This window comes from Sapajus apella, unplaced genomic scaffold (genome assembly GCF_009761245.1).
Source record: "Sapajus apella isolate SASKATOON/1434 unplaced genomic scaffold, GSC_monkey_1.0 scaffold156, whole genome shotgun sequence".
Lineage (NCBI taxonomy): Eukaryota > Metazoa > Chordata > Mammalia > Primates > Cebidae > Sapajus > Sapajus apella.
In genome coordinates, this window is record NW_022437096.1 from 1,629,106 (window position 1) to 1,652,067 (window position 22,962).

General features: G+C 47.0%; 1 protein-coding gene across 1 annotated transcript in view; it reads left to right on the forward strand.

Moving 5' to 3' along the window:
- Window positions 1-22,962, forward strand: part of ZBED4 (zinc finger BED-type containing 4) — a 48,196-nt gene that overhangs the window by 845 nt on the left and 24,389 nt on the right. The gene's annotated exons all lie outside the window — the stretch shown is intronic.

Below are 22,962 nucleotides of genomic sequence, written 5' to 3' on the forward strand. Positions count from 1 at the left end.
CGGGGTCCCCGCCCGGCGCCGCCCCGGACCCGCCCCCGTGCAGACCCGGGCCCTGACAGCTGGCGCGGGGGCGGCGCCGACTGGGCGGCCGAGTGCCCGGGGTCGGCCCGGCCTGGCCCACGTGCCCCGCGCCGCTGCTTCCGGGCGGACGGGACGAGACGGGGCGGACGGGACGGGGCTCGGGCTCTGAGCGCCGCCCGGGTCCGCCGGGAGCCCGCTGTCCCGGCCACGTCCAGCTGCCCCGCGAACCCCGTCCCTGGGACCGCTCTGGATGTGTCATTCCCGTCCCACCTCCAGGATGGGCCACCCGGGCGCTGCTGCCGTTCTCAGCCCAGGCTGGTCCTGGCGACGCGCCTCTGAGGCTGGTTATTGTACGTGGTTTTGGGGATGACGGTTCACATTTAATGAATAAAAACACAACTTGCCTTGCGAACCATAATTTCAAATGTTTTTCAGCTGCAGTTGTTTTCCTACACCCGCGTGAGCTCGCAGTCATTTTTGTTTCTTCTTTTGTCCGGTGGTGTGACCCACATCGCCTTCATTGCTGAGAGAATTGCTACCCCTCGGCCTCCCTTCTGCGCCTTCGTATTCCAGGTGGTCCTGGTAGACCCGGGCACCTCCCTGGAAGCACGTCCCGCCGAAGCTGAGCCGTCAGAAGCTTCTGTTGGTCTCCCGGTGTTGGTCAAAAGGGAAGTTATTTATTTTGAAGTTAGCGCTGATTAGATTACGTGCATAGTTTTTAGAAGTCCATTCAGAACTTATAATTAGACCAGTTTGGTAAAACAAGGGCATCCTGTGACTTTGTACGTGGAAATATTTTTTATTTCTTCTGTGTATGTCAAGTGACAAAATTGAGACTAGGAAGGATTTGGTTGGGATTTTTTAAAAAAGTGCTATGAATAAGCCACATTTTGATTATGAATTAATTTCAATTACTGAACAAAGTTACCTTGCCAGAGGAAAGTTGACAGGGATTTGATTCCATACTCCTAGGGTTTCCATTGGGATGTCCACACAAGGATGCACACTTCCCGCAGTCCTTACACGGATTATCTGCTTGTGATGATTGGCTTTTTCTCAAGAAAAGATCTAGCCCAAGAGAGATTCTGTATGAATCTTCAAAAAGTTTCAAAGGGCCGGTCTTTTAGGTGAGGACACAGTTAATCCATATGGAAAGAAACCAAATACTTCTAGTGCACTTGGCAGGTGGTTACAGGGTCTCCCCCAACACGCAGCCTTGGTCCAGTTGATTCCTGAATAAAGGGGTTAATGTTTTTTGGACGTAAAACCTCTCCTCTTTAAGGTTTCCTCCCCTCTCCCCCACCCCCACCACTACCACACATACAGTGAGTAACTCAGCCATGCAAAGTATGTCCATAACATCTTGGAGAAACACTGTAAGAAAATTTCTGGGGGAGCCAACTGATGTGTGTGTGCACGAAGGAGCTGGGGAGCAGTTTCCTTAGTGAACGTGTGTGTGTGTGTGTGTGTGTGTGTGTGTGTGTGTGTGTCAGATCCCTAGCGGGAACACGAAGGAGCTGGGGAGCAGTTTCCTTAGTGAACGCGTGTGTGTGTGTGTGTGTGTGTGTGTGTGTGTGTGTGTGTGTGTCAGATCCCTAGCGGGAAGCCCTGGAGGAGGAACCCTGGGAGCGGGAGGAGCAGTAAGTGACCGTGGTCGGTGCTGTCCTTCACTTTGTGTTGCTTTTTGTTTGCCTGGTTTCAGCTTCTGGTCTGATTCTCTTTGGTTTGATGGTTGTGTTTTGAGAGGAGGTGAAATTGCTGGGCGTGGCTCTGCCCAGCCCTGGGGTAGAGGCCAAGCTGGCCCTTCCTTACCGATTTATTTCCTTCACTGTTTAAATCTCGGGACCTGAGGAGGTAGCCGTAGGAATCGCTCTTACTCACAGTTGGCCGTGTGATGAAGTCAGTGTGCCCTTAGCCCGTGACACCCCTCAGTGTTTTTTTGGTTTTGGCTTTCTGCTTTTGTGTCTGGGAATTCCAGCAGCTCTCCGGCTACAGCCCCTTTCTGCATCCCACTCTCCAGGCCCTGCTCCTGCTCCCCACTTTTCAGCACCTAGGTTTTTCTTCATTCTGCAGTACCTCAGATCACTTCCTTGCTGATCACTGGATATGTCCTTTTGGGAGCTCAAATTCTTGGAGGCATTGTTAGGAATAAAATAAGCTCTTGGGTGTTTCTGAGGCGGAGGGGAGCAGGAGAGATAGAGGTGCTTGCCTTTGTGCCTGATGGGGCCATGGTGGTTTTAAAAGGCGCTGCTCTCAGGGAACATGGCAGCGGTGAGGAGCAGCAGCGTAAACCAGAGCAAAAGGCCCAGTAACACCGGCAGGTGACCGCGAGGGTGACCCCAGTTTCTCTCGGTGAAGTGTGCTCTGGACCTCATGGGGAGAGAAGGTTAGAGTCCCGCCCTGACGGGTCTGGGGGCAATGGCGGAAGCCCAGGAGAGCATCGTCCAGGAGGTGCAGGGGCAGCCTTGCAGCATCCCAGCACCAACCTCCTGCCCAGCCCCTGGGCCTGCTGCTGAAGCCACCTCCCAGCTCCCCCAGGTGTTTGGGGATTCGGGGTCAAACAGCCTAAATGACCCGAACTGGAATGCTGGCCAGCTTCCCATCTCTCATTCTACGTAAAGGCTTTTCAGCAGCCATGGCCCAGGTCTTTCCCAGCAAAATCTGTGTGCAGTAGAAACAGCTGATACTGGCCTGGCCCTGGGGGTGGGGCTGGGACTGCTGCAGGGTCCTGCTCCCTGCTCAGGGTGGGGAGGACCTGGCCCCTGGCCTTTCCCACCTCACCACCTCCACAGACAAACACTGAGGGGCTGACTTTCTCCAAAGCTCCACCTGTTTGCTGCGGACAACAGGGTCGGAAGCCTGTGCACTTGGAGAGAGCTCCGGTTACCCCATCACAGAAGCCATGTGCCACATCCTGTAAGCGAGAGACTCCCCAGCAGCTTTCGGCCACAGCTGCCATGTCAGGCCTGTCACTAGTGGTACTGCCCGGACCCCCAAGGTATGGATACACGGCGAGGGTGCTGGTGCTAAATACAGGGGACCCACAAAACGACCTAGCAGAATAATCCACATTGCCCTGTCGTGCGACCCAGAACATTTCAGGGACGGAACACAGACCAGCTGACCTTAGCATGGTGGCTGGCTGGCTTTGGAAGGTGCCGTTTTCAAGACTGCCTCACCTGGGTTCCTGAGCACGTCTGACTCTGGGTTTCTGGAGTCAGACCCTTGCCACTGTCTTTGACCTTTAGCTTTGGGTCCCCCTTCTCAATTTGTTTGTTTATTTTTGAGACAGCATCTCACTCTGTCACCCAGGCTTGAGTGGAGTGGCGTGATCTTGGCTCACTGCAACCTGTCTCCTGGGTTCAGCTACTTCCCAAGTAGCTGAGACTGTAGGCACCTGCCACCATGCCCGGCTAATTTTTGTACTTTTGGTAGAGACGGGGTTTCCGCATGTTGGCCAGGCTGGTCTCGAACTCCTGACCTCAAGTGATCCTCCCGCCTCAGCCTCCCAAAGTGCTAAGATTACAGGTGTGAGCCACTGCGCCTGGCCCCCTTCTCAGTTTAGCTCAGACCTGGATGTTGGCTTCTGTGTGGGCGGCTTGTGTGAGCCCGTGGCTCCTGTTGGAATTTGTGGCAGGTGATGCTGCTTTGCACCCTTAGAACAGGTGAACGCTGCTCTCAGGTGGAGACTGGATGGTAATTTATGTCCTCAGGAGAAAAAACTGCCATCTCCCAGTCTCAGCCAGGCCCAGTCTGATGTGCAGCTCTTTGACTCCCTGGGTGTACTCGACATTCTGTTGAGGGCATGTGTGCTCTGAGTTGAAAACTAACATACTTGTGCTGTTTGAAGGTTCTTTGAAGTTTCTGACTTACAGGGTTGGCACTCCTGTGTGCCTTGCCCCCAGCTGGAGCTACTGTGACTGCCACCTGCTGCCACCTGGCACTTGCTGGACTGTCTTGAAGGAAATTGCGGATACCAGGATGCTTCTCTAAGCATTCTTTCTCCAAGAAAGGGAGAAGGACATTGTACTGTCTGATGACAGTCGAGTCATCAGTGGCATCCACGAATCGAGACAGTATCCCTTGGCGTCGTCCAGTGCGTCTTCAGTAGCTGCGTTTCCCAACCCGAATCGAGTCAAGGGCCATGCGCCACAGTGCTTTGCCGTCTCTCTTGGTTCCGTTGCCCTCAGAGCACAACCTGGGATCGGGCAGTAGGAGGCTTGATTTGACGCAGGTGGCAGTTTGGGGTGCAGGTGGTGCTGTGTGCTGACTGTGGGGGGGGACGCTGTCCCATGAGATTGCATGCGACTTCGCTCCCTGGCTCTTTACCCTGCAGTTGGCAAGTTAGATGCGGGGTGTCTCGGGCCGTGTGGGCGCCCTGCTCCCATCACACTTACACCTGCTGTTTGTTGGTCTTCCCAGCACCCGTGTGCGGCAACGCTGACTTCTAACGCTGTTGTTCCTTCTTTATTTTCATCTGTTTCCCTTCTTTGTTACCTCTTAGAAAGACAGAAATGCTAATTTCTTTCCCTTTATTACCAATTTTTAGCAGAAGATGGTCTAACAGACACCTCCATGGGGGCAAATGTTTTTACTTTTCCTTTGTCTTCCTTGAGTATCAAGGTGGACTAGTGGACTTTTATTTATTGATGTGTCATAATCTATTAAAGCCTTTTGTTTTGTGATGCTCAAATGGCTGTAAGTGTGACCAGTTGGGAGCCTCTTCCAAGCTGGCCCCTGTGTCCTTTTCACTCAGCAAATGGTCCTGGGAGCGCGTCCTTTCTGGCGCAGCGTCACAGGCTCACGGTGACTTCTTTCCCAGGCCCGTGTCAGCTGCTTCTCCAGAGCGCTTGGGTTCCTTTTAGTGCAGAAAGGCATCTGGACATCGAGGTCCGGGCCTTAGATGTGTCCATTGTGTTTGTCTGTCACTGCTTAATGCCCTCTTTGTGGACACAGCTAGAAAGTACACATTTAAAACACTGTGAGTTCATACTGGTATTCTCAATATGTATTACAGTTAAAATTAATTTTAATTTTCATTAAAATCATGTTTTGCTGGGTGCAGTGGCTCACACCTGTAATCCCAGCACTTTGGGAGGCTGAGGTGGGCAGACTACTTGAGCCCAGAAGTTCCAGACCAGTCTGGGCAACATGGCAAAACCCTTCTTTACAAAAAATAGAAAAATCAGCCATGCATGATGGTATGTGCCTGTAGCTGAGCTACTCAGGAGGCTGAGTTGGGAGGATCACTTGAGTCTGGGAGGCTGAGGCTGCGGTAAGCCGAAATCTTGTCACTGCACTGCAGCCTGGGTGACAGAGTGAGACCCTGTCTCAAAAAAACAAAAACAATTTATGTAGTTTTACTTTTTTTTTTTTTACCTAATTTAAAAAATTTGTTTTTCTTGCTATGTTGCCCAGGCTGGAGTGCAGTGGCTGTTCACAGGCGCGATCCCACTACTGATCAGCATGGGAGTTTTAACCTGCTCTGTTTCCGACCTGGGTCAGCTCACCCCTCCTTAGGCAACCTGGTGGTCCCCCGCTCCTGAAGGTCACCATACTGATGCTGAACTTAGTGTGGACACCAGATTGGCATAGCGCACTCCAGCCCAGAACTGCTGGGCTCAAGCGATCCTCCCACCTCAGCCTCCCGAGTAGCTGGGACTACAGGCACATGCCACCGTGCCCAGCGATTTTTTTTTTTTTTTTAACCCACTCTGTCGCCAGGCTGGAGTGTGGTCATGTGATCCTGGCTCACTGCAACTTCTGTCTCCCAGGTTCAAGCAATTCTCCTGCCTCAGCACGCCACCACGCCCAGCTAGTTTTTGTAGTTTTAGTCGAGATGGGGTTTCACCACGTTGGCCAGAATGGTCTTGAACTCCTGACGACCTCAGGTGATCCGCCAGCCTCAGCCTCCCAAAGTGCTGGGATTACAGGCGTGAGCCACCGCGCCCGGCCCAGTCTGAAAAATCTTAATACCATTGGCGTAATTACTTGTTTTGTGCTAAAATGTAAAATAGGATGAAGAATTATAATACCACTGCTAATGAAACTGCTCAGTTATGTTTGTGTCTTTTTGTTTAGTTCTTTTTGTCCTTGGTTATCTTTCACTTTGGTTGAATAAAGTGGTGTCTTTTAAAATTCCTTGACAAACACTCTTGTTTTGTTATTTGATTTATTTTCCCAAGAAAGGAAGAAGAAATAAGATGAATGTCTTTTTCTCTGGCTGTGTTGCTCATTTGTTTGTTTCAGATCATTCGTAGATACAGAATTTCTTTCTTTCTTTTTTTTTTTTTTTTTTTTTAGAAACCGATTCTCACTCTGTCACCCAGGCTGAAGTACAGTGGCGCAGTCTTGGCCCACTGCAGCCTCTGCCTCCCAGGTTCAAGCTGTTCTCCTGCCTTAGCCTCCTGAGTAGCTGGGACTACAGGCGCAAACCATCACACCCCGCTAATTTTTGTATTTTTGGTAGAGACAAGGTTTCACCATGTTGGTTGGGTAGGCTGGTCCCGAGCTCTTGGCTGCAAATGATCGGCCTGCCTCAGCCTCCCAGAGTGCTGGGATGACAGGCGTGAGCCACCACACCCAACCTGTTTGTTTTGAGACAGTCTGGCTCTGTCACCCAGGCTAGAGTGCAGTGGCCTGATCTTGGCTCACTTCAGCCTTGACCTCCTTGGCTCAAGCGATTTTTCCCCCATAGCCTCCTGAGTAGCCTCCTGAGTAGCCACAGGCACATGCCACCATGCCGGCTGATTTTTAAAAATTTTTTGTAGAGAGGGGGGTCTCACTGTTTACCCAGGCTGGTCTTGAGCTCCTGGACTCAAATGATTTACTTGCCTTGGCCTCCCAGCGTGCTGGATGACAGGCGTGAGCCGCCGCGCCTGGCCCATGTGTCTGGTTTTCTGTCCAGCACATCTGTGAATGTGTGGGTCCTGTTGATGGGCTCTCGTCTTCTGTGAGATGCCGCTGGGACCGACAGTGCCAGTGTGTGCGTTGTGTTTGATGAGGGCGTCTCCAGGTGTCCCCAGCGTGGGGCTGCTGGGTGGGAGGATAAACGTAATTTTGGTGAGTGCTTCCAAATTCCCCCACACAGGCCGGCACCCCAGTCAGCACCGGGGGAGAGGGCCTGACCAACAAAGGACCTTACTAAGCGTTTGGATGTTTGTTAGGGTGAGAAGTGGTATCTGGAACTGGTTTTCACTTAATTTGCTTCAGTCTGAAAGTGGAAAATGAAAAAAATGAACTTTACTAAACGATGTAGCATGGTGCATTTGAGATCATTGAACGCAAGTGGCTCATTCTGTTAGTGAGACCCCAAGGCCGGCTGTCCCCGTGCGTGGAACCTGCATGTGCTGCGACACTCCTGCAGCAAAGTCCTTGGAAGGCGGTGTCTTCGTTTTCTTTATTTTTGGTAGAGAGGAGGTCTTGCTTTTCTTTTTTTTTTTTTTTTTTTTTGAGACAGAGTCTCACTCTGCCCTCAGGCTGGAGTGCAGTGGCACAATCCCGGCTCACTGCAGCGTCTGCCTCCTGGGTTCAAGCGATTCTCCTGCCTCAGCCTCCCGAGTAGCTGGGATTACAGGCATGTGCTACCACACTCGTCTATTTTTTTTTTTTTAGTAGAGACAGGGTTTCACTATGTTAGCCAGGATGGTCTCGATCTCTTGACCTTGTGATTCGCCCACTTCGACCTCCTAAAGTGCTGGGCGTATAGGCATGAGCCACCGTGCCTGGCCGAGGTCTTGCTTTTTTTGCGGGGACTGGACTGGAGCTCCTGTGCTCAAGCAAGCCTCTCACCTTGGCCTCCGAGTAGCTGGGGCTGTGGGTGTGAGCCACTGCGCCCAGCCTTTTGTAGCTTTATATGTGTGTTTTTAAACCTTTTTTATTTTAAAGTGCGGCACAGATAGAGAAACTGAATAAAGTCCGTGTCTAGCCTACTGAGTCACATGATGAGGTGAACACAGCTGTAAGCGGTGCGTGGGTTAAGAGGCGCCTGGCGGCTTCCAGACCCCTGTGCGTGCCGCCCAGCCCCTCCCTCCAAGCAGAAGCTGCCACCTCCTTAGCTTACCGCAGTTACTTCCTTATTCTTTGTTGTTTTGGCTGAACTGAGTACCTCTAAATATTAGTTAAGTTTTTCCTTGTTTCTTTTTGTTGTTGTTGAGACTGAGCTTCGCTCTATTGCCCAGGCCGAAGTGCAGTGTCGTGATCTGGGCTCACTGCAGCCTCTTCTTCCTGGGTTCAAGCGATTCTCCTGCCTCAGCCTCCTGAGTAGCTGGGATTACAGGCGCCTGCCACCACGCCTGACGAATTTTTGTATTTTAATAGACAGGGTTTCACCACATTGGCCAATCTGTTCTCAAACTCCTGACCTCAAGTGATCCGCCCGCCTCAGTCTCCCAAAGTGCTGGGATTATAGGCGTGAGCCACCATGCCCAGCCAGTTTTTTCTATTTTTAAAAATGACCTTTCAGTCTTTTTTTTTTTTTTTTTTTTTGAGATGGAATTTTGCTCTTGTTATCCATGCTGGAGTGCAAAGGTGTGATCTTGGCTCACTACAACCTCTGCCTCAGCCTCCCGAGTAGCTAGGATTACAGGCATGCACCGCCACACCCAGCTAATTTTGTATTTTTAGTAGAGACGGGGTTTCTCCATGTTGGTCAGGCTGGTCTTGAACTCCCAATCTTAGGTGATCCGCCCTCTCAGCCTCCAGGAGTGCTGGGATTACAGGCACGAGCCACCGTGCCTGGCTGATCTACAGGCTGCATCAGCCACCCCACCTCCCGTGGAAATTATTTGGTGGTTGGACTTGGCGTCTCACACTCTCGAGTCTGCTGGCTCCGTTCCTCTGGTGAGGCCCAGTGTGTTCCTCTATCCTTTGATTTCCTGTAGATTGTGTTTGTTTTGTTTTGAGGCACGGTGTCGCTTTGTGGCTCAGGCTGGAGTGCGGTGGCACCATCTCTGTTCACTATAGCCTCAAACGCCTGGGCTCAAGCGGTTTTCCCACCTCAGCCTCCTTAATAACTGGGACCACAGGTGCACATCACCACACCCAGCTAATTTTTAAGACATGTTTTGTAGAGATGGGGTCTCACTATGTGGCCCAGCTGGGCTCAAGCGACCTCCCAAAGTGCTGGGGTTACAGGCCTGGGCCACCATGCCTAGCCTCCTGTAAGCTGTTGGTTGGATCCGGAGGCTTGGTCACATTCAGGTTTGACCTCTGGCAGGACTTCTTTTGGGGGTGTTATGTGCTTCCATTGGAAGGCACTAAGTGGTTGGCTGCCTCTCTTTTCTGAGGCTGGCAGCCACTGATGCAAAGAACTCTGATTAATTCATAAAAAGTGACAAAATGTGATGTTATTGGCTAGGCGCCGTGGCTCACACCTGTAATCCTAGCACTTTGGGAGGCCAAGGCGGCCAGATCACTTGAGGTCAGGAGTTGGAGACCAGCCTGGCCAACATGGTGAAATCCTGTCTCTACTAAAGATACAAAAAAAATTAGCTGGGCATGGTGGCACGTGCCTGTAATCCCAGCTACTCAGGAGGCTGAGGCAGGAGAATTGCTTGAACCCAGGAGGCGGAGGTTGCAGTGAGCTGAGATTGTGCCACTGTACGCCAGCCTGGGTGACAGAGCCAGACTCCGTCTTAAAAAAAAAAAAAAAAAAAAAAAAGTGTGATCTGGCTGAGTTATTGCTTCTTTATGTAGTAGATGAACTATTAAAGAGAAACCTCTTCTTACCTACTCACTGGTATTATAGTTCATGGAGAAAATTGATTCTTTTAAAATTCGTCAGCTTTCACAATACTGAATCATTTTCCTGTTAGCCTCTGAAGGTGACCATTTAGGGATTTTATGTTGGTATTGATGAACTAATGAATTTAAACACGTTTGGGGTGTTAAATTATGTCCTCTCTGGACAGCGGGAGCCTTTACAAGCTCACTCCTGGATCCTTTTGACGTCCTCTGCGTACTTTCTCAGAGGTTTGTTGCTGTTTGGTATGTTCTAGGCTCATCTTGTATTTTTCCTGCTTCGGACCTGAAATAAGCCATTTCTTCAGCTCTGGTTTCTTTTAATGGCTTGGCAGTGATGTTTCAAAACCACAATCTGGGTGTGAGAGGTGCTCACTCCTGTGGGGTTGGCGGTGGGCTCTGGGCCCCTGCAGGGGCAGAAGGCAGAACTGGAGTGTGTGGTCTGCTTTCTGTCAGCAGGTGGCGGTGGGCTCTGGGCCCCTGCGGGGGCAGAAGGCAGAACTGGAGTGTGTGGTCTGCTTTCTGTCAGCAGGGCCTTCCTTCACTTGGCCGTGCTTTCATCTTACATCCTGGCCTCTTTTTCCACTCAGAGTCTTGCTTCCCAAGGACAATGGAGATGAGAGAATTGGAGTATCGCATAATGTCTCATGTGCTTTATCTCTTGCTACAAACATCACAATCTCAAAATAACAACTGCAGTACTACTGCCACCTATATCATTACTGAAAACAGAGAAGATTTTTTTGCGTAAGTCTTCCCATTCTGTGTGGTTGTGCAGGGTCTGTGCTGCAGAGCAGGGAGCCATTACCTACCATAGATGCACCACAGCTCAGGGTGGGGCCACGTCTGATAAGCCCATCAAAGTCGAAAATGCTCTGAACACCTGCTTGGAGCCTGGGCGTAGTGTGTGATGGCTCACACCTGTAATCCCAGCAGCACTTGGGGAGGTTGAAGTGGGAGAATCACTTGAGCCCAGGAGTTTGAGACCAGCCTCGGCAACATAGTGAGACCTCCTGTCTACAAAAAATGTTTTTAGATATGAGCCAGGTGGGGTGGCATCAGGTGTCATTCCAACTACTCAGGAGGCTGAGGCGGGAGGATCACTTGGGCCCAGGAGATCGTGGCTACAGTGAGCTGAGATTGTGCACTGCGCTCCAGCCTGAGTGACAGAGTGAGACCCTGTCTCAAGAAAAAGAAAAAAAAAAAACAGACAAAACCCTGATTAAACCATCATAAAGTTGAAAAATTCTAAGTCAAACCATCATTAAATCCAGATGCTCCTGACTGACCTTGGGCTTCTGTCCCCATGAGCCCCCCATGAAGTCGGAAGTCACAGAGTCCAGCCATTGTGCTGTTTCCTCCCCACAAACCCTTGTTCAGTCCTAGCTCTGGAAGTGACTGCAGCCCCAGCTCTCACTAAGGGCAGGGGTGCGTTAGTCAGTGATGATGTCGTGTGAACTTCGTGTAAGAGTGCGGGTTCACAAACCGAGATGGTGTAGCCTGTCACTCTGAGCCTGTGCATCTGCACAGCAGTTACTACACTGACTCCTGTAGGCGTGTGTAACATGATGTCAAGTATTTGTGTGTCCAAACAGAAAAGGCACAGTAAACAGATGGCATTCTCATCTTACGGAGCTGCTGTGGGGCATACTGCTGTTTGCTGATTGAGGTGTTGCTGTGCAGCATGTGACGGTGTGTGTTAAATGCTCACACGGGCTGGGTGCGGTGGCTCATGCCTCTAATCCCAGCATTTTGGGAGGCTGAGGCAGGCGGATCACCTGAGCTCAGGAGTTTGAGACCAGCCTGGGCAACATGGTGAAAATACAAAAAAGTTAGCCAGGCGTCATGGTGCGCCTGTAGTCCCAGCTACTTGGAAGGCTGAAGCAGGAGAATTGCTTGAACCTGGGAGACGGAGGCTGCAGTGAGCAGAGATCATGCCATTGCACTCCAGCCTGGGCAACAGAGCAAGACTCTGTCTCTAAATATAAAAATAAGTGCTCACATTGCGTCCTCATGTTTCTCTTGTTTTTCAGTTGAGGCTTGTTCTCTCTACTCTGCTCTTCCTGGGTAGATCTCTCAGGAAGGGCTCGTGGAACAAGACTTCCTGACTGCGTGCATGTTGATGATAGTTTTTCCGCATTCATTGTGCTTGAAGGTCAGTTTGGCTTAGTACAAAGTCCTTGGTTTACATTTTCTTTTTTTTCCCCTTTATTTTTTCTCCTTAAATTTTTGTAGAGCTGGGATCTCGCTATATTGTCCAGGTTGGTCTCAAACTCCCAGCTTCAAGCAGTCCTCCCGCCTCCACCTCCCAGTGCTGGGATTATAGGTGTGAGCCACTGTGCCTGGCCAGTTCACTTTTTTTCCTTGAATATCTTAAATACTGTATGATATTCTATGGTCTTCTAGAATAAAGCATTGCTGTCTAAATCATAACAGTTTTTTCTTCCCAATTGACTTTGTATTTTGCCTGACGGCCCAAAGAATTTCTTTCAAGTCTAGTAATTTTGTTAGAAAATAAATTAGTGTTATTAGTTGAGGATGGGTTTTCCCAGTCCCTTTCACTATATGATTTGGCAATTTCTAATTCAGAAAGTTTTTTAAGTGTTTAGTATTCTGTTCTCTTGCCCTGTCCCCGTCTGTTTCCAGGGTGGCTGTTCTGATTGTACATATGTTGGATCTTCTTTACCTGTCTTTTAAATTGGTCTTTGTCTTGAGTCTTTTTTAATCCCTTCATTTGTTTTTCATTAAAAAATTTTGTTTCCTCTTCATTTATCTTAAAGCTGTCATCTGTGGAGTTTATTTATTCTCATGTTTCTTCTTTTTTTGGTCTTTATTCTTGAAGTTACATTTTACTTTTTTTTTTTTTTTTTTTGAGATGGAGTCTTGCTGTGTTGCCAGGCTTGAGTGCAGTGGCGTGATCTCGGCGCACTGCAACCTCCGCCTCCTGGGTTTAAACACTTCTCCTGCCTCAGTCTCCCGAGTTGCTGGGACTACAGATGCATGCCACCATGCCCAGCTAATTTTTTGTATTTTTAGTAGAGACAGGGTTTCACCATATTGGCCAGTCTGGTCTTGAACTCCTGACCTCGTGAGAGGTATTTTTAGTAGAGACATGGTTTCACCATATTGGCCAGTTTGGTCTTGAACTCCTGACCTTGTGATCCGCCCACCTCGGCATCCCAAAATTCTGGGATCACAGGCGTGAGCCACCGCGCCTGGCCTGCTTTTATTTTTTATGTTTTTGTGGGATCTATAATCTCATATCAGAGTTTTTCTATCCTGATTTACGTTGTTTCTTTATATCATTTTCTTAATTTCTTCAGTTTCTTTGGAATAAGCAGTTACCGTTTTCATTTAATTTGAGGTCACGTTTTGCTGTGAGCATATTTCATTATCTGCAGTGATATTTTCCTGTTCTTTATTTTTTCTCATATTCTTTTGTGAGATTTGACTGAATCCTCTTCTGTTGCTTACTGTATGAGTTTTCTAGTGCTGCTTTCACATATTACTACACACTTGGTGGCTTCGCACAACAGAAATTAGGAGTCACAGATCTGATGTGGGTCTCACTGGGCTAAGTCAAGATGCTGGTGGGCCGGGCTGCCTTTGTGGCGGCTCTGGGGGAAATGCACGCTCTTAAGTCTTGCGCCTTCGGGAGGTCACCTGCGTTCTGTGGCTTGCGTTGCTTTGGTTTACGTTTTTTTCCCTAGTGTTTTTCTTTAAGGTGAAAACCTCACTGACTTGAGGTCTTTTCTAATACAAGTATGTACAGCTTTAAGTTTCTCACTAAGCACCACTTTAGCTGCATCTCATAAATTTGGTGGGTTGTATTTTTAGTGTCATTCAGTTGAAAATACCTTCCAGTTTCCCTCACAGTTTCTTTTCCACCCATGAGTTATTCAGAATTGTATTTTATTTCCAAATAATTGCCTATTTCCCAGATTTCTTTTTTTTGCTTTACAATTTAACTCCGTTGTGTTTAGAACACTTTATAGTTTCAGTCCTTTTGAATTCCCCAACGCGTATTGAATGGACTGGCACGTGGTCTATACTGTGGGATGTTCCAGGAACACCTGAGGAAGCGTGTGTGCCGTGTGGTGGTGGGTGCAGTGCTCCGGCGTGTGGGTCACATGCTCCGGTGTGTCTGCTGGGTCAGTTGGTTGACAGTGTTGCTCAAGTCTTCTCTGTTCTTGCCAACTTTCTGTCTAGTTCTGGATGGTCTGGTAGGGCCAGCAGCTTCTTTTCATGTCAGTTTTTGCCCTGGAAAGAAGTGTCAGCTGTTTTGTTTTGCCCCGTATCTGCCCTTGGACCCTGACTCTTCTCTGCTTTGCTGATGTGCAGAAAGTCATCCGTGCTGGTAGCTTGGTTCTTGGGCCGTCCAGTGAGACCTGTTATCTACTTGGGGATTATCAGTGTGTTACACGCTCGGTGACTTCTTTTTTTCCAACTATCCAGATCTGATGCCATATACGCCCCGATTACAGTGGGGCTTACATCCTGATATACCCATCATCAATTAAAAATGTCCTCAGTTAAAAATAAGTTTAATACACCTAATCTGCTGAACATCATGGCTTAGCCTAGCCTCCCTTAAATGTGCTTAGAACACTTAACATTAGCCTACAGCTGGGCAAAATCACCTGATACAGAGCCCATTATGTAATAAAGCGTTGAGTATCTCACGTACGAGTATCACACTGTATGTTGCTAGCCTAGAAAAAGATCAAAATTCAGAATTCAAAGTACAGTTTCTGCTGAGTGCCTGAAGCTTTCACACCATTGTAAAGTTGCGGATTTGTACTCGACCTTATTCATGGTTTGTCCCTTCCACTTATGTTTTGTGTTTAACGGAAAAACCTTGTCAGTCTTCTTTTGTTGTTGTTGATAACGTCAGAGGATTGTGGTTTTACTGTTCTAGTTTCCCTTTACTGAGAAATTTGAGGAAACCAAAAACATAAAATCTAGGTGGTATTACAAACAAATGAACCTACTGTATTTCAAATGAGTGAAATAACTACACTTAAGGGAGAAAACTGGCCAAGGCGGGTGGATGGTTTGTGCTCAGGAGCTTGAGACCACCAGCCTAGGCAACATGGTGAAACCCTGTCTCCACAAAAAATGCAAAAACTTAACTGGGTGATGGCGCACATGTGTAGTCCCAGCTACTCAGGAGGCTGAGGTGGGAGGATACTTGAGCCCATGATATGGAGGTTTCAGTGAACCAAGATTGTGTCACTTCACTTCAGCCTGGGCAACAGAGCGAGGCTGTCTCCTCCGACAAAAAAGAAGAATGAGGCCAGGCGCGGTGGCTCAAGCCTGTAATCCCAGCACTCTGGGAGGCAGAGGCGGGTGGATCACGAGGTCAAGAGATCAAGACCATCCTGGTCAATATGGTGAAACCCCGTCTCGACTAAAAATACAAAAAATTAGCTGGGCATGGTGGTGCATGCCTGTGATCCCAGCTACTCAGGAGGCTGAGGCAGGAGAATTGCCTGAACCCGGGAGGCGGAGGTTGCGGTGAGCCGAGATCGCGCCATTGCACTCCAGCCTGGGCAGCAAGAGCGAAACTCCGTCCAAAAAAAAAAAAAAAAAAGAAGAAGAATGAAAAGAAAATTGACCAAGGAAACTCGCGGACACAATGCTTTGATTATATACCTTCAAGTACAAAGATAAAAAATTATAAACTAATTGTCATCCCCAGTTAGAAGGCTTGTTTTCTTGGTGGTATGGTTAGTAATTCTACAGCTACTTCATGTGTGTGTTGTAGGGTTGAGCAAATGAGTAAATCTGCAGGGGAGGGAGTGGGAGCCCAGCCTCCCGGAGGTGTCTGGGAAAGGGGGAGGCTCAGTCCTGTGATCTCAGAGCAGAGTTGGCGGCATCAGTGTGATCTCATGGCTTTTATTCACATACACGCAGGCATGTCGGTGTGTCTGTATTTATGGCTTTTAGTTCTTCCACTGGAGAGCCTAAAGGCAGAGGTGCCCGTAACAGTTGAGTGCCCGGCTGCCCACCTCTTACCCGCATAGCGGTTTTCACCCTCGGGCCTTCGCGGCAGTTCTCTTGCACCACACCAGATTCTTTCGTCACTGCCTGGAGAACGCTCTTGTGTTGCCTTTAATATGGGTCACTTGGAGACAGGCTTTGTGTCTGGTTCGTCTGACAGTGCTTTTAGCTCGTGTTTATTCCTGAGGGAATATTTGTGCTGCTGATTGAATTCTGGTTTGACTCTCATTTTTTCACAGCTTCAAAAGTGTCATTCCTTTGTCTCCTGGTTTGCACTGTTTCTCTTGAAAAGTCAGCAGTATATCTAATTGGATTTTTCCTTAAAATAGCTCTCATGGAAATAATCTAATATACATAGAAGTGGGAAGAGTCACCTGATGACCCCTCAGAATGCACACATCCTCAGCTCAGAAGCTACCAGCTCACAGCTGTTCCCATTTCATCTGTGTCCTCCACTCACTTTAAAAAAAATTATTTTAAAAAATAGTTTCAACTTTTATTTTAGATTTATAGGGTACCTGTGCAGATTCATTACATGGGTATGTTGTATAATGCTGAGTTTGGGACAAGAATGACCCTGTCACCCTGATGTCAGCATGGTACTCAGTAGGTTGTTTTTCAGCCCTTGTCCCCCTCCCCACTCTCGTAGTCCCAGCACCTGTGGTTCTCATCTTTCTGCCCCTGTGTACCACATGTTTAGCTCCCATTTATAAGTGAGAACATGTGGTATTCGGTTTTCTGTTTCTGTGTTAGTTCACTTAGGATGATGGTCTCCAGCTGCATCCATGTTGCTACAAGGGACACAGTTTTGTTCTTTTTTATGGCTGTCTAATATTCCACGGTGTGTATATACCACATTTTCTTTATCTAGTCCACCACTGATAGGCACGTAGGTTGATTCCATGTCTTTGCTATTATTGACAGTGCTGTGACGAACATATATGTTTTTTGTAGAATGATTTATTCCTTTGGGTACATACTCAGTAATGGCATCACTGGGTCCGATGGTAGCTGTTTTTAGTCTTTGAGAAAACTCCAAACTGCCCTCGGCAATGGCTGAACTAATTGACATTCCCGCCAATGGTGTTTCAGTTTTCCTTTTCTCTGTAGCCTCTCCAGCTTCTGTTATTTTTTTCTTTTTCAATAAAAGCCACTCTGACAGGTGTGAGATGGCGTCTCATGGTGGTTTTGATTGGCATTCCTCTGATGGCTGGTGACATTAGGCATTTTTTTCACCTCCTTGTTGGCCGCTTGTCTGTCTCCTTTCGAGAAGTGTCTTCATGTCCTTTGCTCGCTTTTTAATGGGGTTATTTTCTTTCTTATTAAGCTTCTTATACATTCTGGATTTCAGACCTTTGTCAGATGCATAGCTTCAGGTATTAATACTTTCTCTCATTCAGTGGCTTGTCTGTTTTTATGTTTTTCTGTCTGTTTTTCTCTCTTGCTGTGATAGTGTCAGCTGTGCAGAAGCTCTTTACTTAGGTCCCACTTGTCAATTTTTGTTTCTGTTACAATCCACTCAATTATTTTGAAGCAGATACCCAAAATCGTAATTCATGTAGATACATTTTAGTAAGTAGTTTTAAAAGGTAGAATTATTATTATTTTTTTGAGATGGAGTCTCGCTTTGTCTCCCAGGCTAGAGTGCAGTCTCGGCTGACTGCAACCTCTGCCTCCAGAGTTCAAGTGATTCTCCTGCCTCAGCCTCTCAAGCAGCTGGAATTTCAGGTGTGTGCCACAATGCCTTGCTAATTTTTAGTAGAGACGGGGTTTCACCATGTTGGCCAGGATGGTCTCAAGCTCCTGGGCTCAAGCAGTCCTCCCGCCTTAACCTCCCAAAGTGCTAGGATTATAGGCATGAGCCACCACACCTGGCTTAGAATTCTTTTAAAAGTTATATTTATGGCCGGGCGCAGTGGCTCACGCCTGTAATCCGAGCACTTGGGAGGCCAAGGCGGGCGGATCACGAGGTCAAGAGATCGAGACCATCCTGGCCAACATGGTGAAACCCCATCTCTAAAAACTTAAAAAAAAAAAAATTATATTTATCAGCACTTGGGATGCCGAGGTGGGTCAATCATGAAGTCAGGAGTTCGAGACCAGCCTGGCCAATATGGTGAAACCCCATTTTTACTAAAAATACAAAAATTAGCCAGGTGTGGTGGCACGCACCTGTAGTCCCAGCTACTCGAGAGACTGAGGCAGAAGAATTGCTTGAACTCAGGAGGCAGAGGTTGCAGTAAGCTGAGAGATCATGCCACTGCACTCCAGCCTGGGTGACAGAGCAAGACTCCATCTCAAAAAAAATAAAAAAGTTCATAATACCTTTATTCCACCTTAAAATAAGCTAACAAAAATTGCTTAGTATCAGATAGTGTCCAAATTTCCCACATGTTCTAAAATGTTCTTAGACAGTTTGCTATCTCAACTTGATATTCAAGTCTAATTTGTTTATTGAAAAAGCTCAGTTTTTTTGTCCTGCAGTATTTCCCACAGTCTGAAGTTTGCGGATTCGTCCCTCTGGTATTGTTGAACGTGTTCCTCTGTCCTTCGTAGCTATTGTCTCCATCTGCTTTGTCGCTCCTTCTCAGTGTTTTGATTTTTTAAAATTCTGCTTAGGACTTGGAGGTGTTAAATCTCTGGTCCCCAGTCTCTTCCCAGGATTGGGAATGTTTTAGCTGCTCCATCTCTACTCCCCCACACTTCTGTCTTCTGTTCCCCTTCCCCATTCCCCAGGTGCACAGGTGCTCCCTTCCGAATGTGAATACTGGCCTGTTTCTACCACTTCATACCTGTGTGCCCCAGACAAGTGTTTCACCCTCTCCGTACCTCGTGTGTGAAAGGAGAAAAGTCATACTAAACTTTTCTCCTACGACTGCCATGCAGTTTGAAGGAGAGGACACAGGCCAAGTGCTTGGGAGACGGCCCTCGGAGGCATGAGGCCCTCGGAGGTATGAGGGGTTTGGCTCCAGACCACGGCACTCAAGCAATTTTCGCAATAATGTGCGTCACACTCATTTTTTTGTTTCCCAGTATTTATAAAAGTTACGTTTTCTGTGTATTGTAGTCGGGTAAGCGTGCGATAGCATGATGTCTAAAACATTGTACCTACCTTGATTTTTAAAAAGCTTGTTGCTAAAAATGCTAAGTCATCTGAGCCTTCAGCAACTCATAATCTCTTGGCCGGTGGGCAATGTTGCCTTGGTGTGGACGGCTGCTGATCAGTCAGAGCGCAGATTGCTGAAGGGTGGGTTGGCTGTGACAATTTCTTAAAATAAGACAATGAAGTTTTTCACACCGATTAACTCTTTTATGAAAGAATTCTCCACAGTGTGCATTTTACCCGCAGGAGAACTTTCAAACCCTGCCCTTGCTTTACCAATTATGTTTATAAGATATTCTTAAATCTTTGTTGTCATTTTAACAGTGCTCATAACATCTTCACCAGTAGTGGATGCCATCTCAAGAAACTAGTTTCTTTGCTCATCCCTAAGAAGTTCAATTTTTTTTTTTTTTTTTTTTTTTTTGAGACGGAGTTTCGCTCTTGTTACCCAGGCTGGAGTGCAATGGCGCGATCTCGGCTCACTGCAACCTCCGCCTCCTGGGTTCAGGCAATTCTCCTGCCTCAGCCTCCTGAGTAGCTGGGATTACAGGCACGCGCCACCATGCCCATCTAATTTTTTGTATTTTTAGTCGAGACGGGGTTTCACCATGTTGACCAGGATGGTCTCGATCTCTTGACCTCGTGATCCACCCACCTCGGCCTCCCAAAGTGCTGGGATTACAGGCGTGAGCCACTGCGCCTGGCCCAGAAGTTCAATTTTTAAATAGGCGGCAAATCAGCTTATTCTTGAGTTTTTGTAGTTTGTGTCTTTCAAGTAACTTGTCCATTTCATCTGAGTTGCAGCATTTATTTTCTTTTTCTTTTTCTTTTTTTTGAGACAGAATCTTGCTCTGTCGCCCAGGTTGTAGTGCAGTGGTGCGGTCTTGGCTCACTGCAGCCTCCGCCTCCCGGCTTTCAGCAATTCTCCTGCCTCAGCCTCCTGAGTAGCTGGATTACAGGCACCTGCCACCATGCCCGGCTAATTTTTGTATTTTTAGTAGAGACAGGGTTTCACCATGTTAGCCAGGCTGGTCTTGAACTGCTGACCTCAAGTGATCTGCCCACCTCGGCCTCCTGAAGTGCTGGGATTATAGGCCTAAGCCACTGCACCCGGCTTGTCCATTTCATCTGAGTTACAGAATTTATTTTCATAAAGTTATTTATACAGTTCTTTATTAACCTTTTATATCTGTAGGATCTGTAATGGCATCCCCTCTGTCATTCCTGGTGGTGATAATTTCTGTCTTCTCCATTTTTTTCTCTAATCAGTATTTGTAGATGATTATCAATTTTATTGCTCTTTCCCAAGAACCAATATTTGGTTTCATTGATTGTTTTTCTTTTTCTTTTTTTGATTTCATCAATTTCACATCTTTACTGTTTTTTCTTTCTGCTTACTGTGAGATTAAATTTGCTTTACTCGTAATTTTTTTCTTGATACTTGATAAAAGTGTCATTTATTTGAAAATACTTTGGATTTTTTTTCAGATATTATTCTATTGTTGAGTTTTTATTCAGTTCCCTTGTTAGAAACCATTCCTTGATTTTGGTTCTTTTAAATGTATTGAGGTTTGCTTTACTGTCCAGAGAAGAGTCTGTCTTGGTGAATGTTTTGTGTATACTTGTCAATCATAGGTATTCTGTTGCTGGTTGGACTGCTCAGTAAATGTCCGTCAGCTCAACCTTGACGATAGTGTTGTTTGAATCTTCTGTATGGTTACTGATTTGGATGCACTTGTTCAGTTACGTGTGGAACCGTTATGTTGACATCTCCATCTCTTGTCTCCCTTTATCAGCTTTGCTTCATGTATTTGGAAGGTCTCCTTGTAGGTATACACACCTGTGGGAATATGTGCTCTGGATGAATTGAACCCGTTGTAACTTTGTGACGTTCTTTATTGAATTTAGTATGTTATTCTGAAATCTGTACCTGGTATTAATATGGCCACTCCAGCTTTTTTTTGATGTGTGTTCACATGGTAAACCTTTTTCCAGCGTTTGTTTTTAACCCTTTTCCTGTTTGCCATAAGAACACGCGCCAGAGTGCTCACAGCTGCAGTGTTCACCCCAAGATGAGTTTGCCACGAAATATCTCGTTTTCATTGTTGCTTCTGCATTGCTCCAGTATATCAACTTAGGAAACAAAGACATCATTCTATTTATAGCATTCTGTTTTTAGTAGTGGTATTTCCATTTACAAAATACAGGAATTTTCAATTGCTGAAAATGTCAAATCCTAGAAAACACAGCATTCGTATGCGTGACATTAGCATCATTCTCAGTCGCTGGCCAAAGTTTCCTTTGATGAATCTGATTTTCCCAGATGATTCTGATGATTCAGATGACTCTGATGTTAGTTCTGTTTAGAAATAACTCCAAGAACAGTTTTTATGTTTTATTTGCACATTGAAAATCGGTCAGATTTGCCTCAGCCTCCAAGAGGGTGTTTATGTAAGAGTAAATGAGCGCTGGCAGTGATGCAGTTTTTTTTTTCCGAAACAAGAAAAGGATTAAGGTATGTGTGTCTTTATGTTTAAAGCACGTTTCTTACAGGCAGAATATAGGAAGTCTTGCTTTTTTATTCATTCTGACAGTCCCTGCCTCTCTAAAAAAAAAAAAAAAAAAAAAACAGCTTTATTATTTATTTATTTATTTATTTTGAGACAGAGTCTTGCTCTGTTGCCCAGGCTGGAGTCAGTGGCATGACCTTGGTTTACCGTAACCTCCGCCTCCCAGGTTGAAATGATTCTCCTGCCTCAGCAACCTGAATAGCCGGTATTACAGATGTGTACCACCACACGTGGCTAATTTTTGTATTATTAGTAGATACAGGGTTTCACCGTGTTGGCCAGGCTGGTCTTGAGCTCCTGACTTCATATGATCCCCCTGCGTCAGCCTCCCAAAGTGCTGAGATTACAGGCTTGAGCCACCACTCCTGGCCTAAAAAAACAGCTTTATGAGCCGGGTGCAGTGGCCCACGCCTGTAATCCTAGCGCTTTGGAAGGCCGAGGTGCGCGGATCACCTGAGGTGGGGAGTTCGAGACCAGCCTGACCAACATGGAGAAACCACATCTCTACTAAAAATACAGAATTACCGAGGCATGGTGGTGCATGCCTATAATCCCAGCCACTAAGGAGGCTCTGGCAGGAGAATTGCTTGAATCTGGGAGGTGGAGATCGCGGTGAGCCAAGATGGTGCCGTTGCACTGCAGCCTGGGCAACAGAGTGAGACTCCTTCTCAAAAAAAAAGCTTTATTTGGGTATAATTGATATACAATAAACTACATGTTTACACTGCATAATTGATAAATATATATCCATATCTATGTACTGTACATAACAGGTGCTAGGAACGTTTGCATATGAATCTTCACATGGACATGCTTATTTATCCATAAGACCATCTGCAGGCAGGGTGGACACAGCATTCGTCCTGACTCTGTCTTGTGCCCTTGGTGGCCTGTCCTCCTGCAATCATGGATCTGCCCTTTCCCCTCTCACACGCTACAGGATCGTTTTGAGATTTATCCATGTTGCATGTATCCCTTTGTTCTTTATTACTGCTGCATAGTGATCCACTGTAGGCCTATATCAGAATTTGCCTTCTAGTTCATAGATATTATGTATAAAGCTGCTGTGAATTATATATATATAAGTTTTCATACAGAGGCCAGGCTTGGTGGCTTATGCCTGTGATCCTAGCACTTTGGGAGGCCGAGGTGGGCAGATTACCTGAGGTCAGGAATTCAAGACCAGCCTGGCCAACATGGGGAAAACCCATCTCTACTAAAAGTACAAAAGTTAGCTGGGAATGGTGGTGGTCAAATGTAATCCCAGCTGCTTGGGAGGCTGAGGCAGGAGACTCCCTTGAACCTGGGAAGCAAAGGTTGCAGTGAGCTGAGATTTCAACACTGCACTCCAGCCTGGGTGACAGAGTGAAACTCCATCTCAAAAAAAACAACAAAAAAAGAGTCTTTATGCAGAGCTAGGCTTTCATTTCTCTAGGAGTAATAATAACTAGGAGTGGAATGTCCGGATAGTAATAACTAGGAGTGGAATGTCCGGATAGTAATAACTAGGAGTGGATGGTTGGA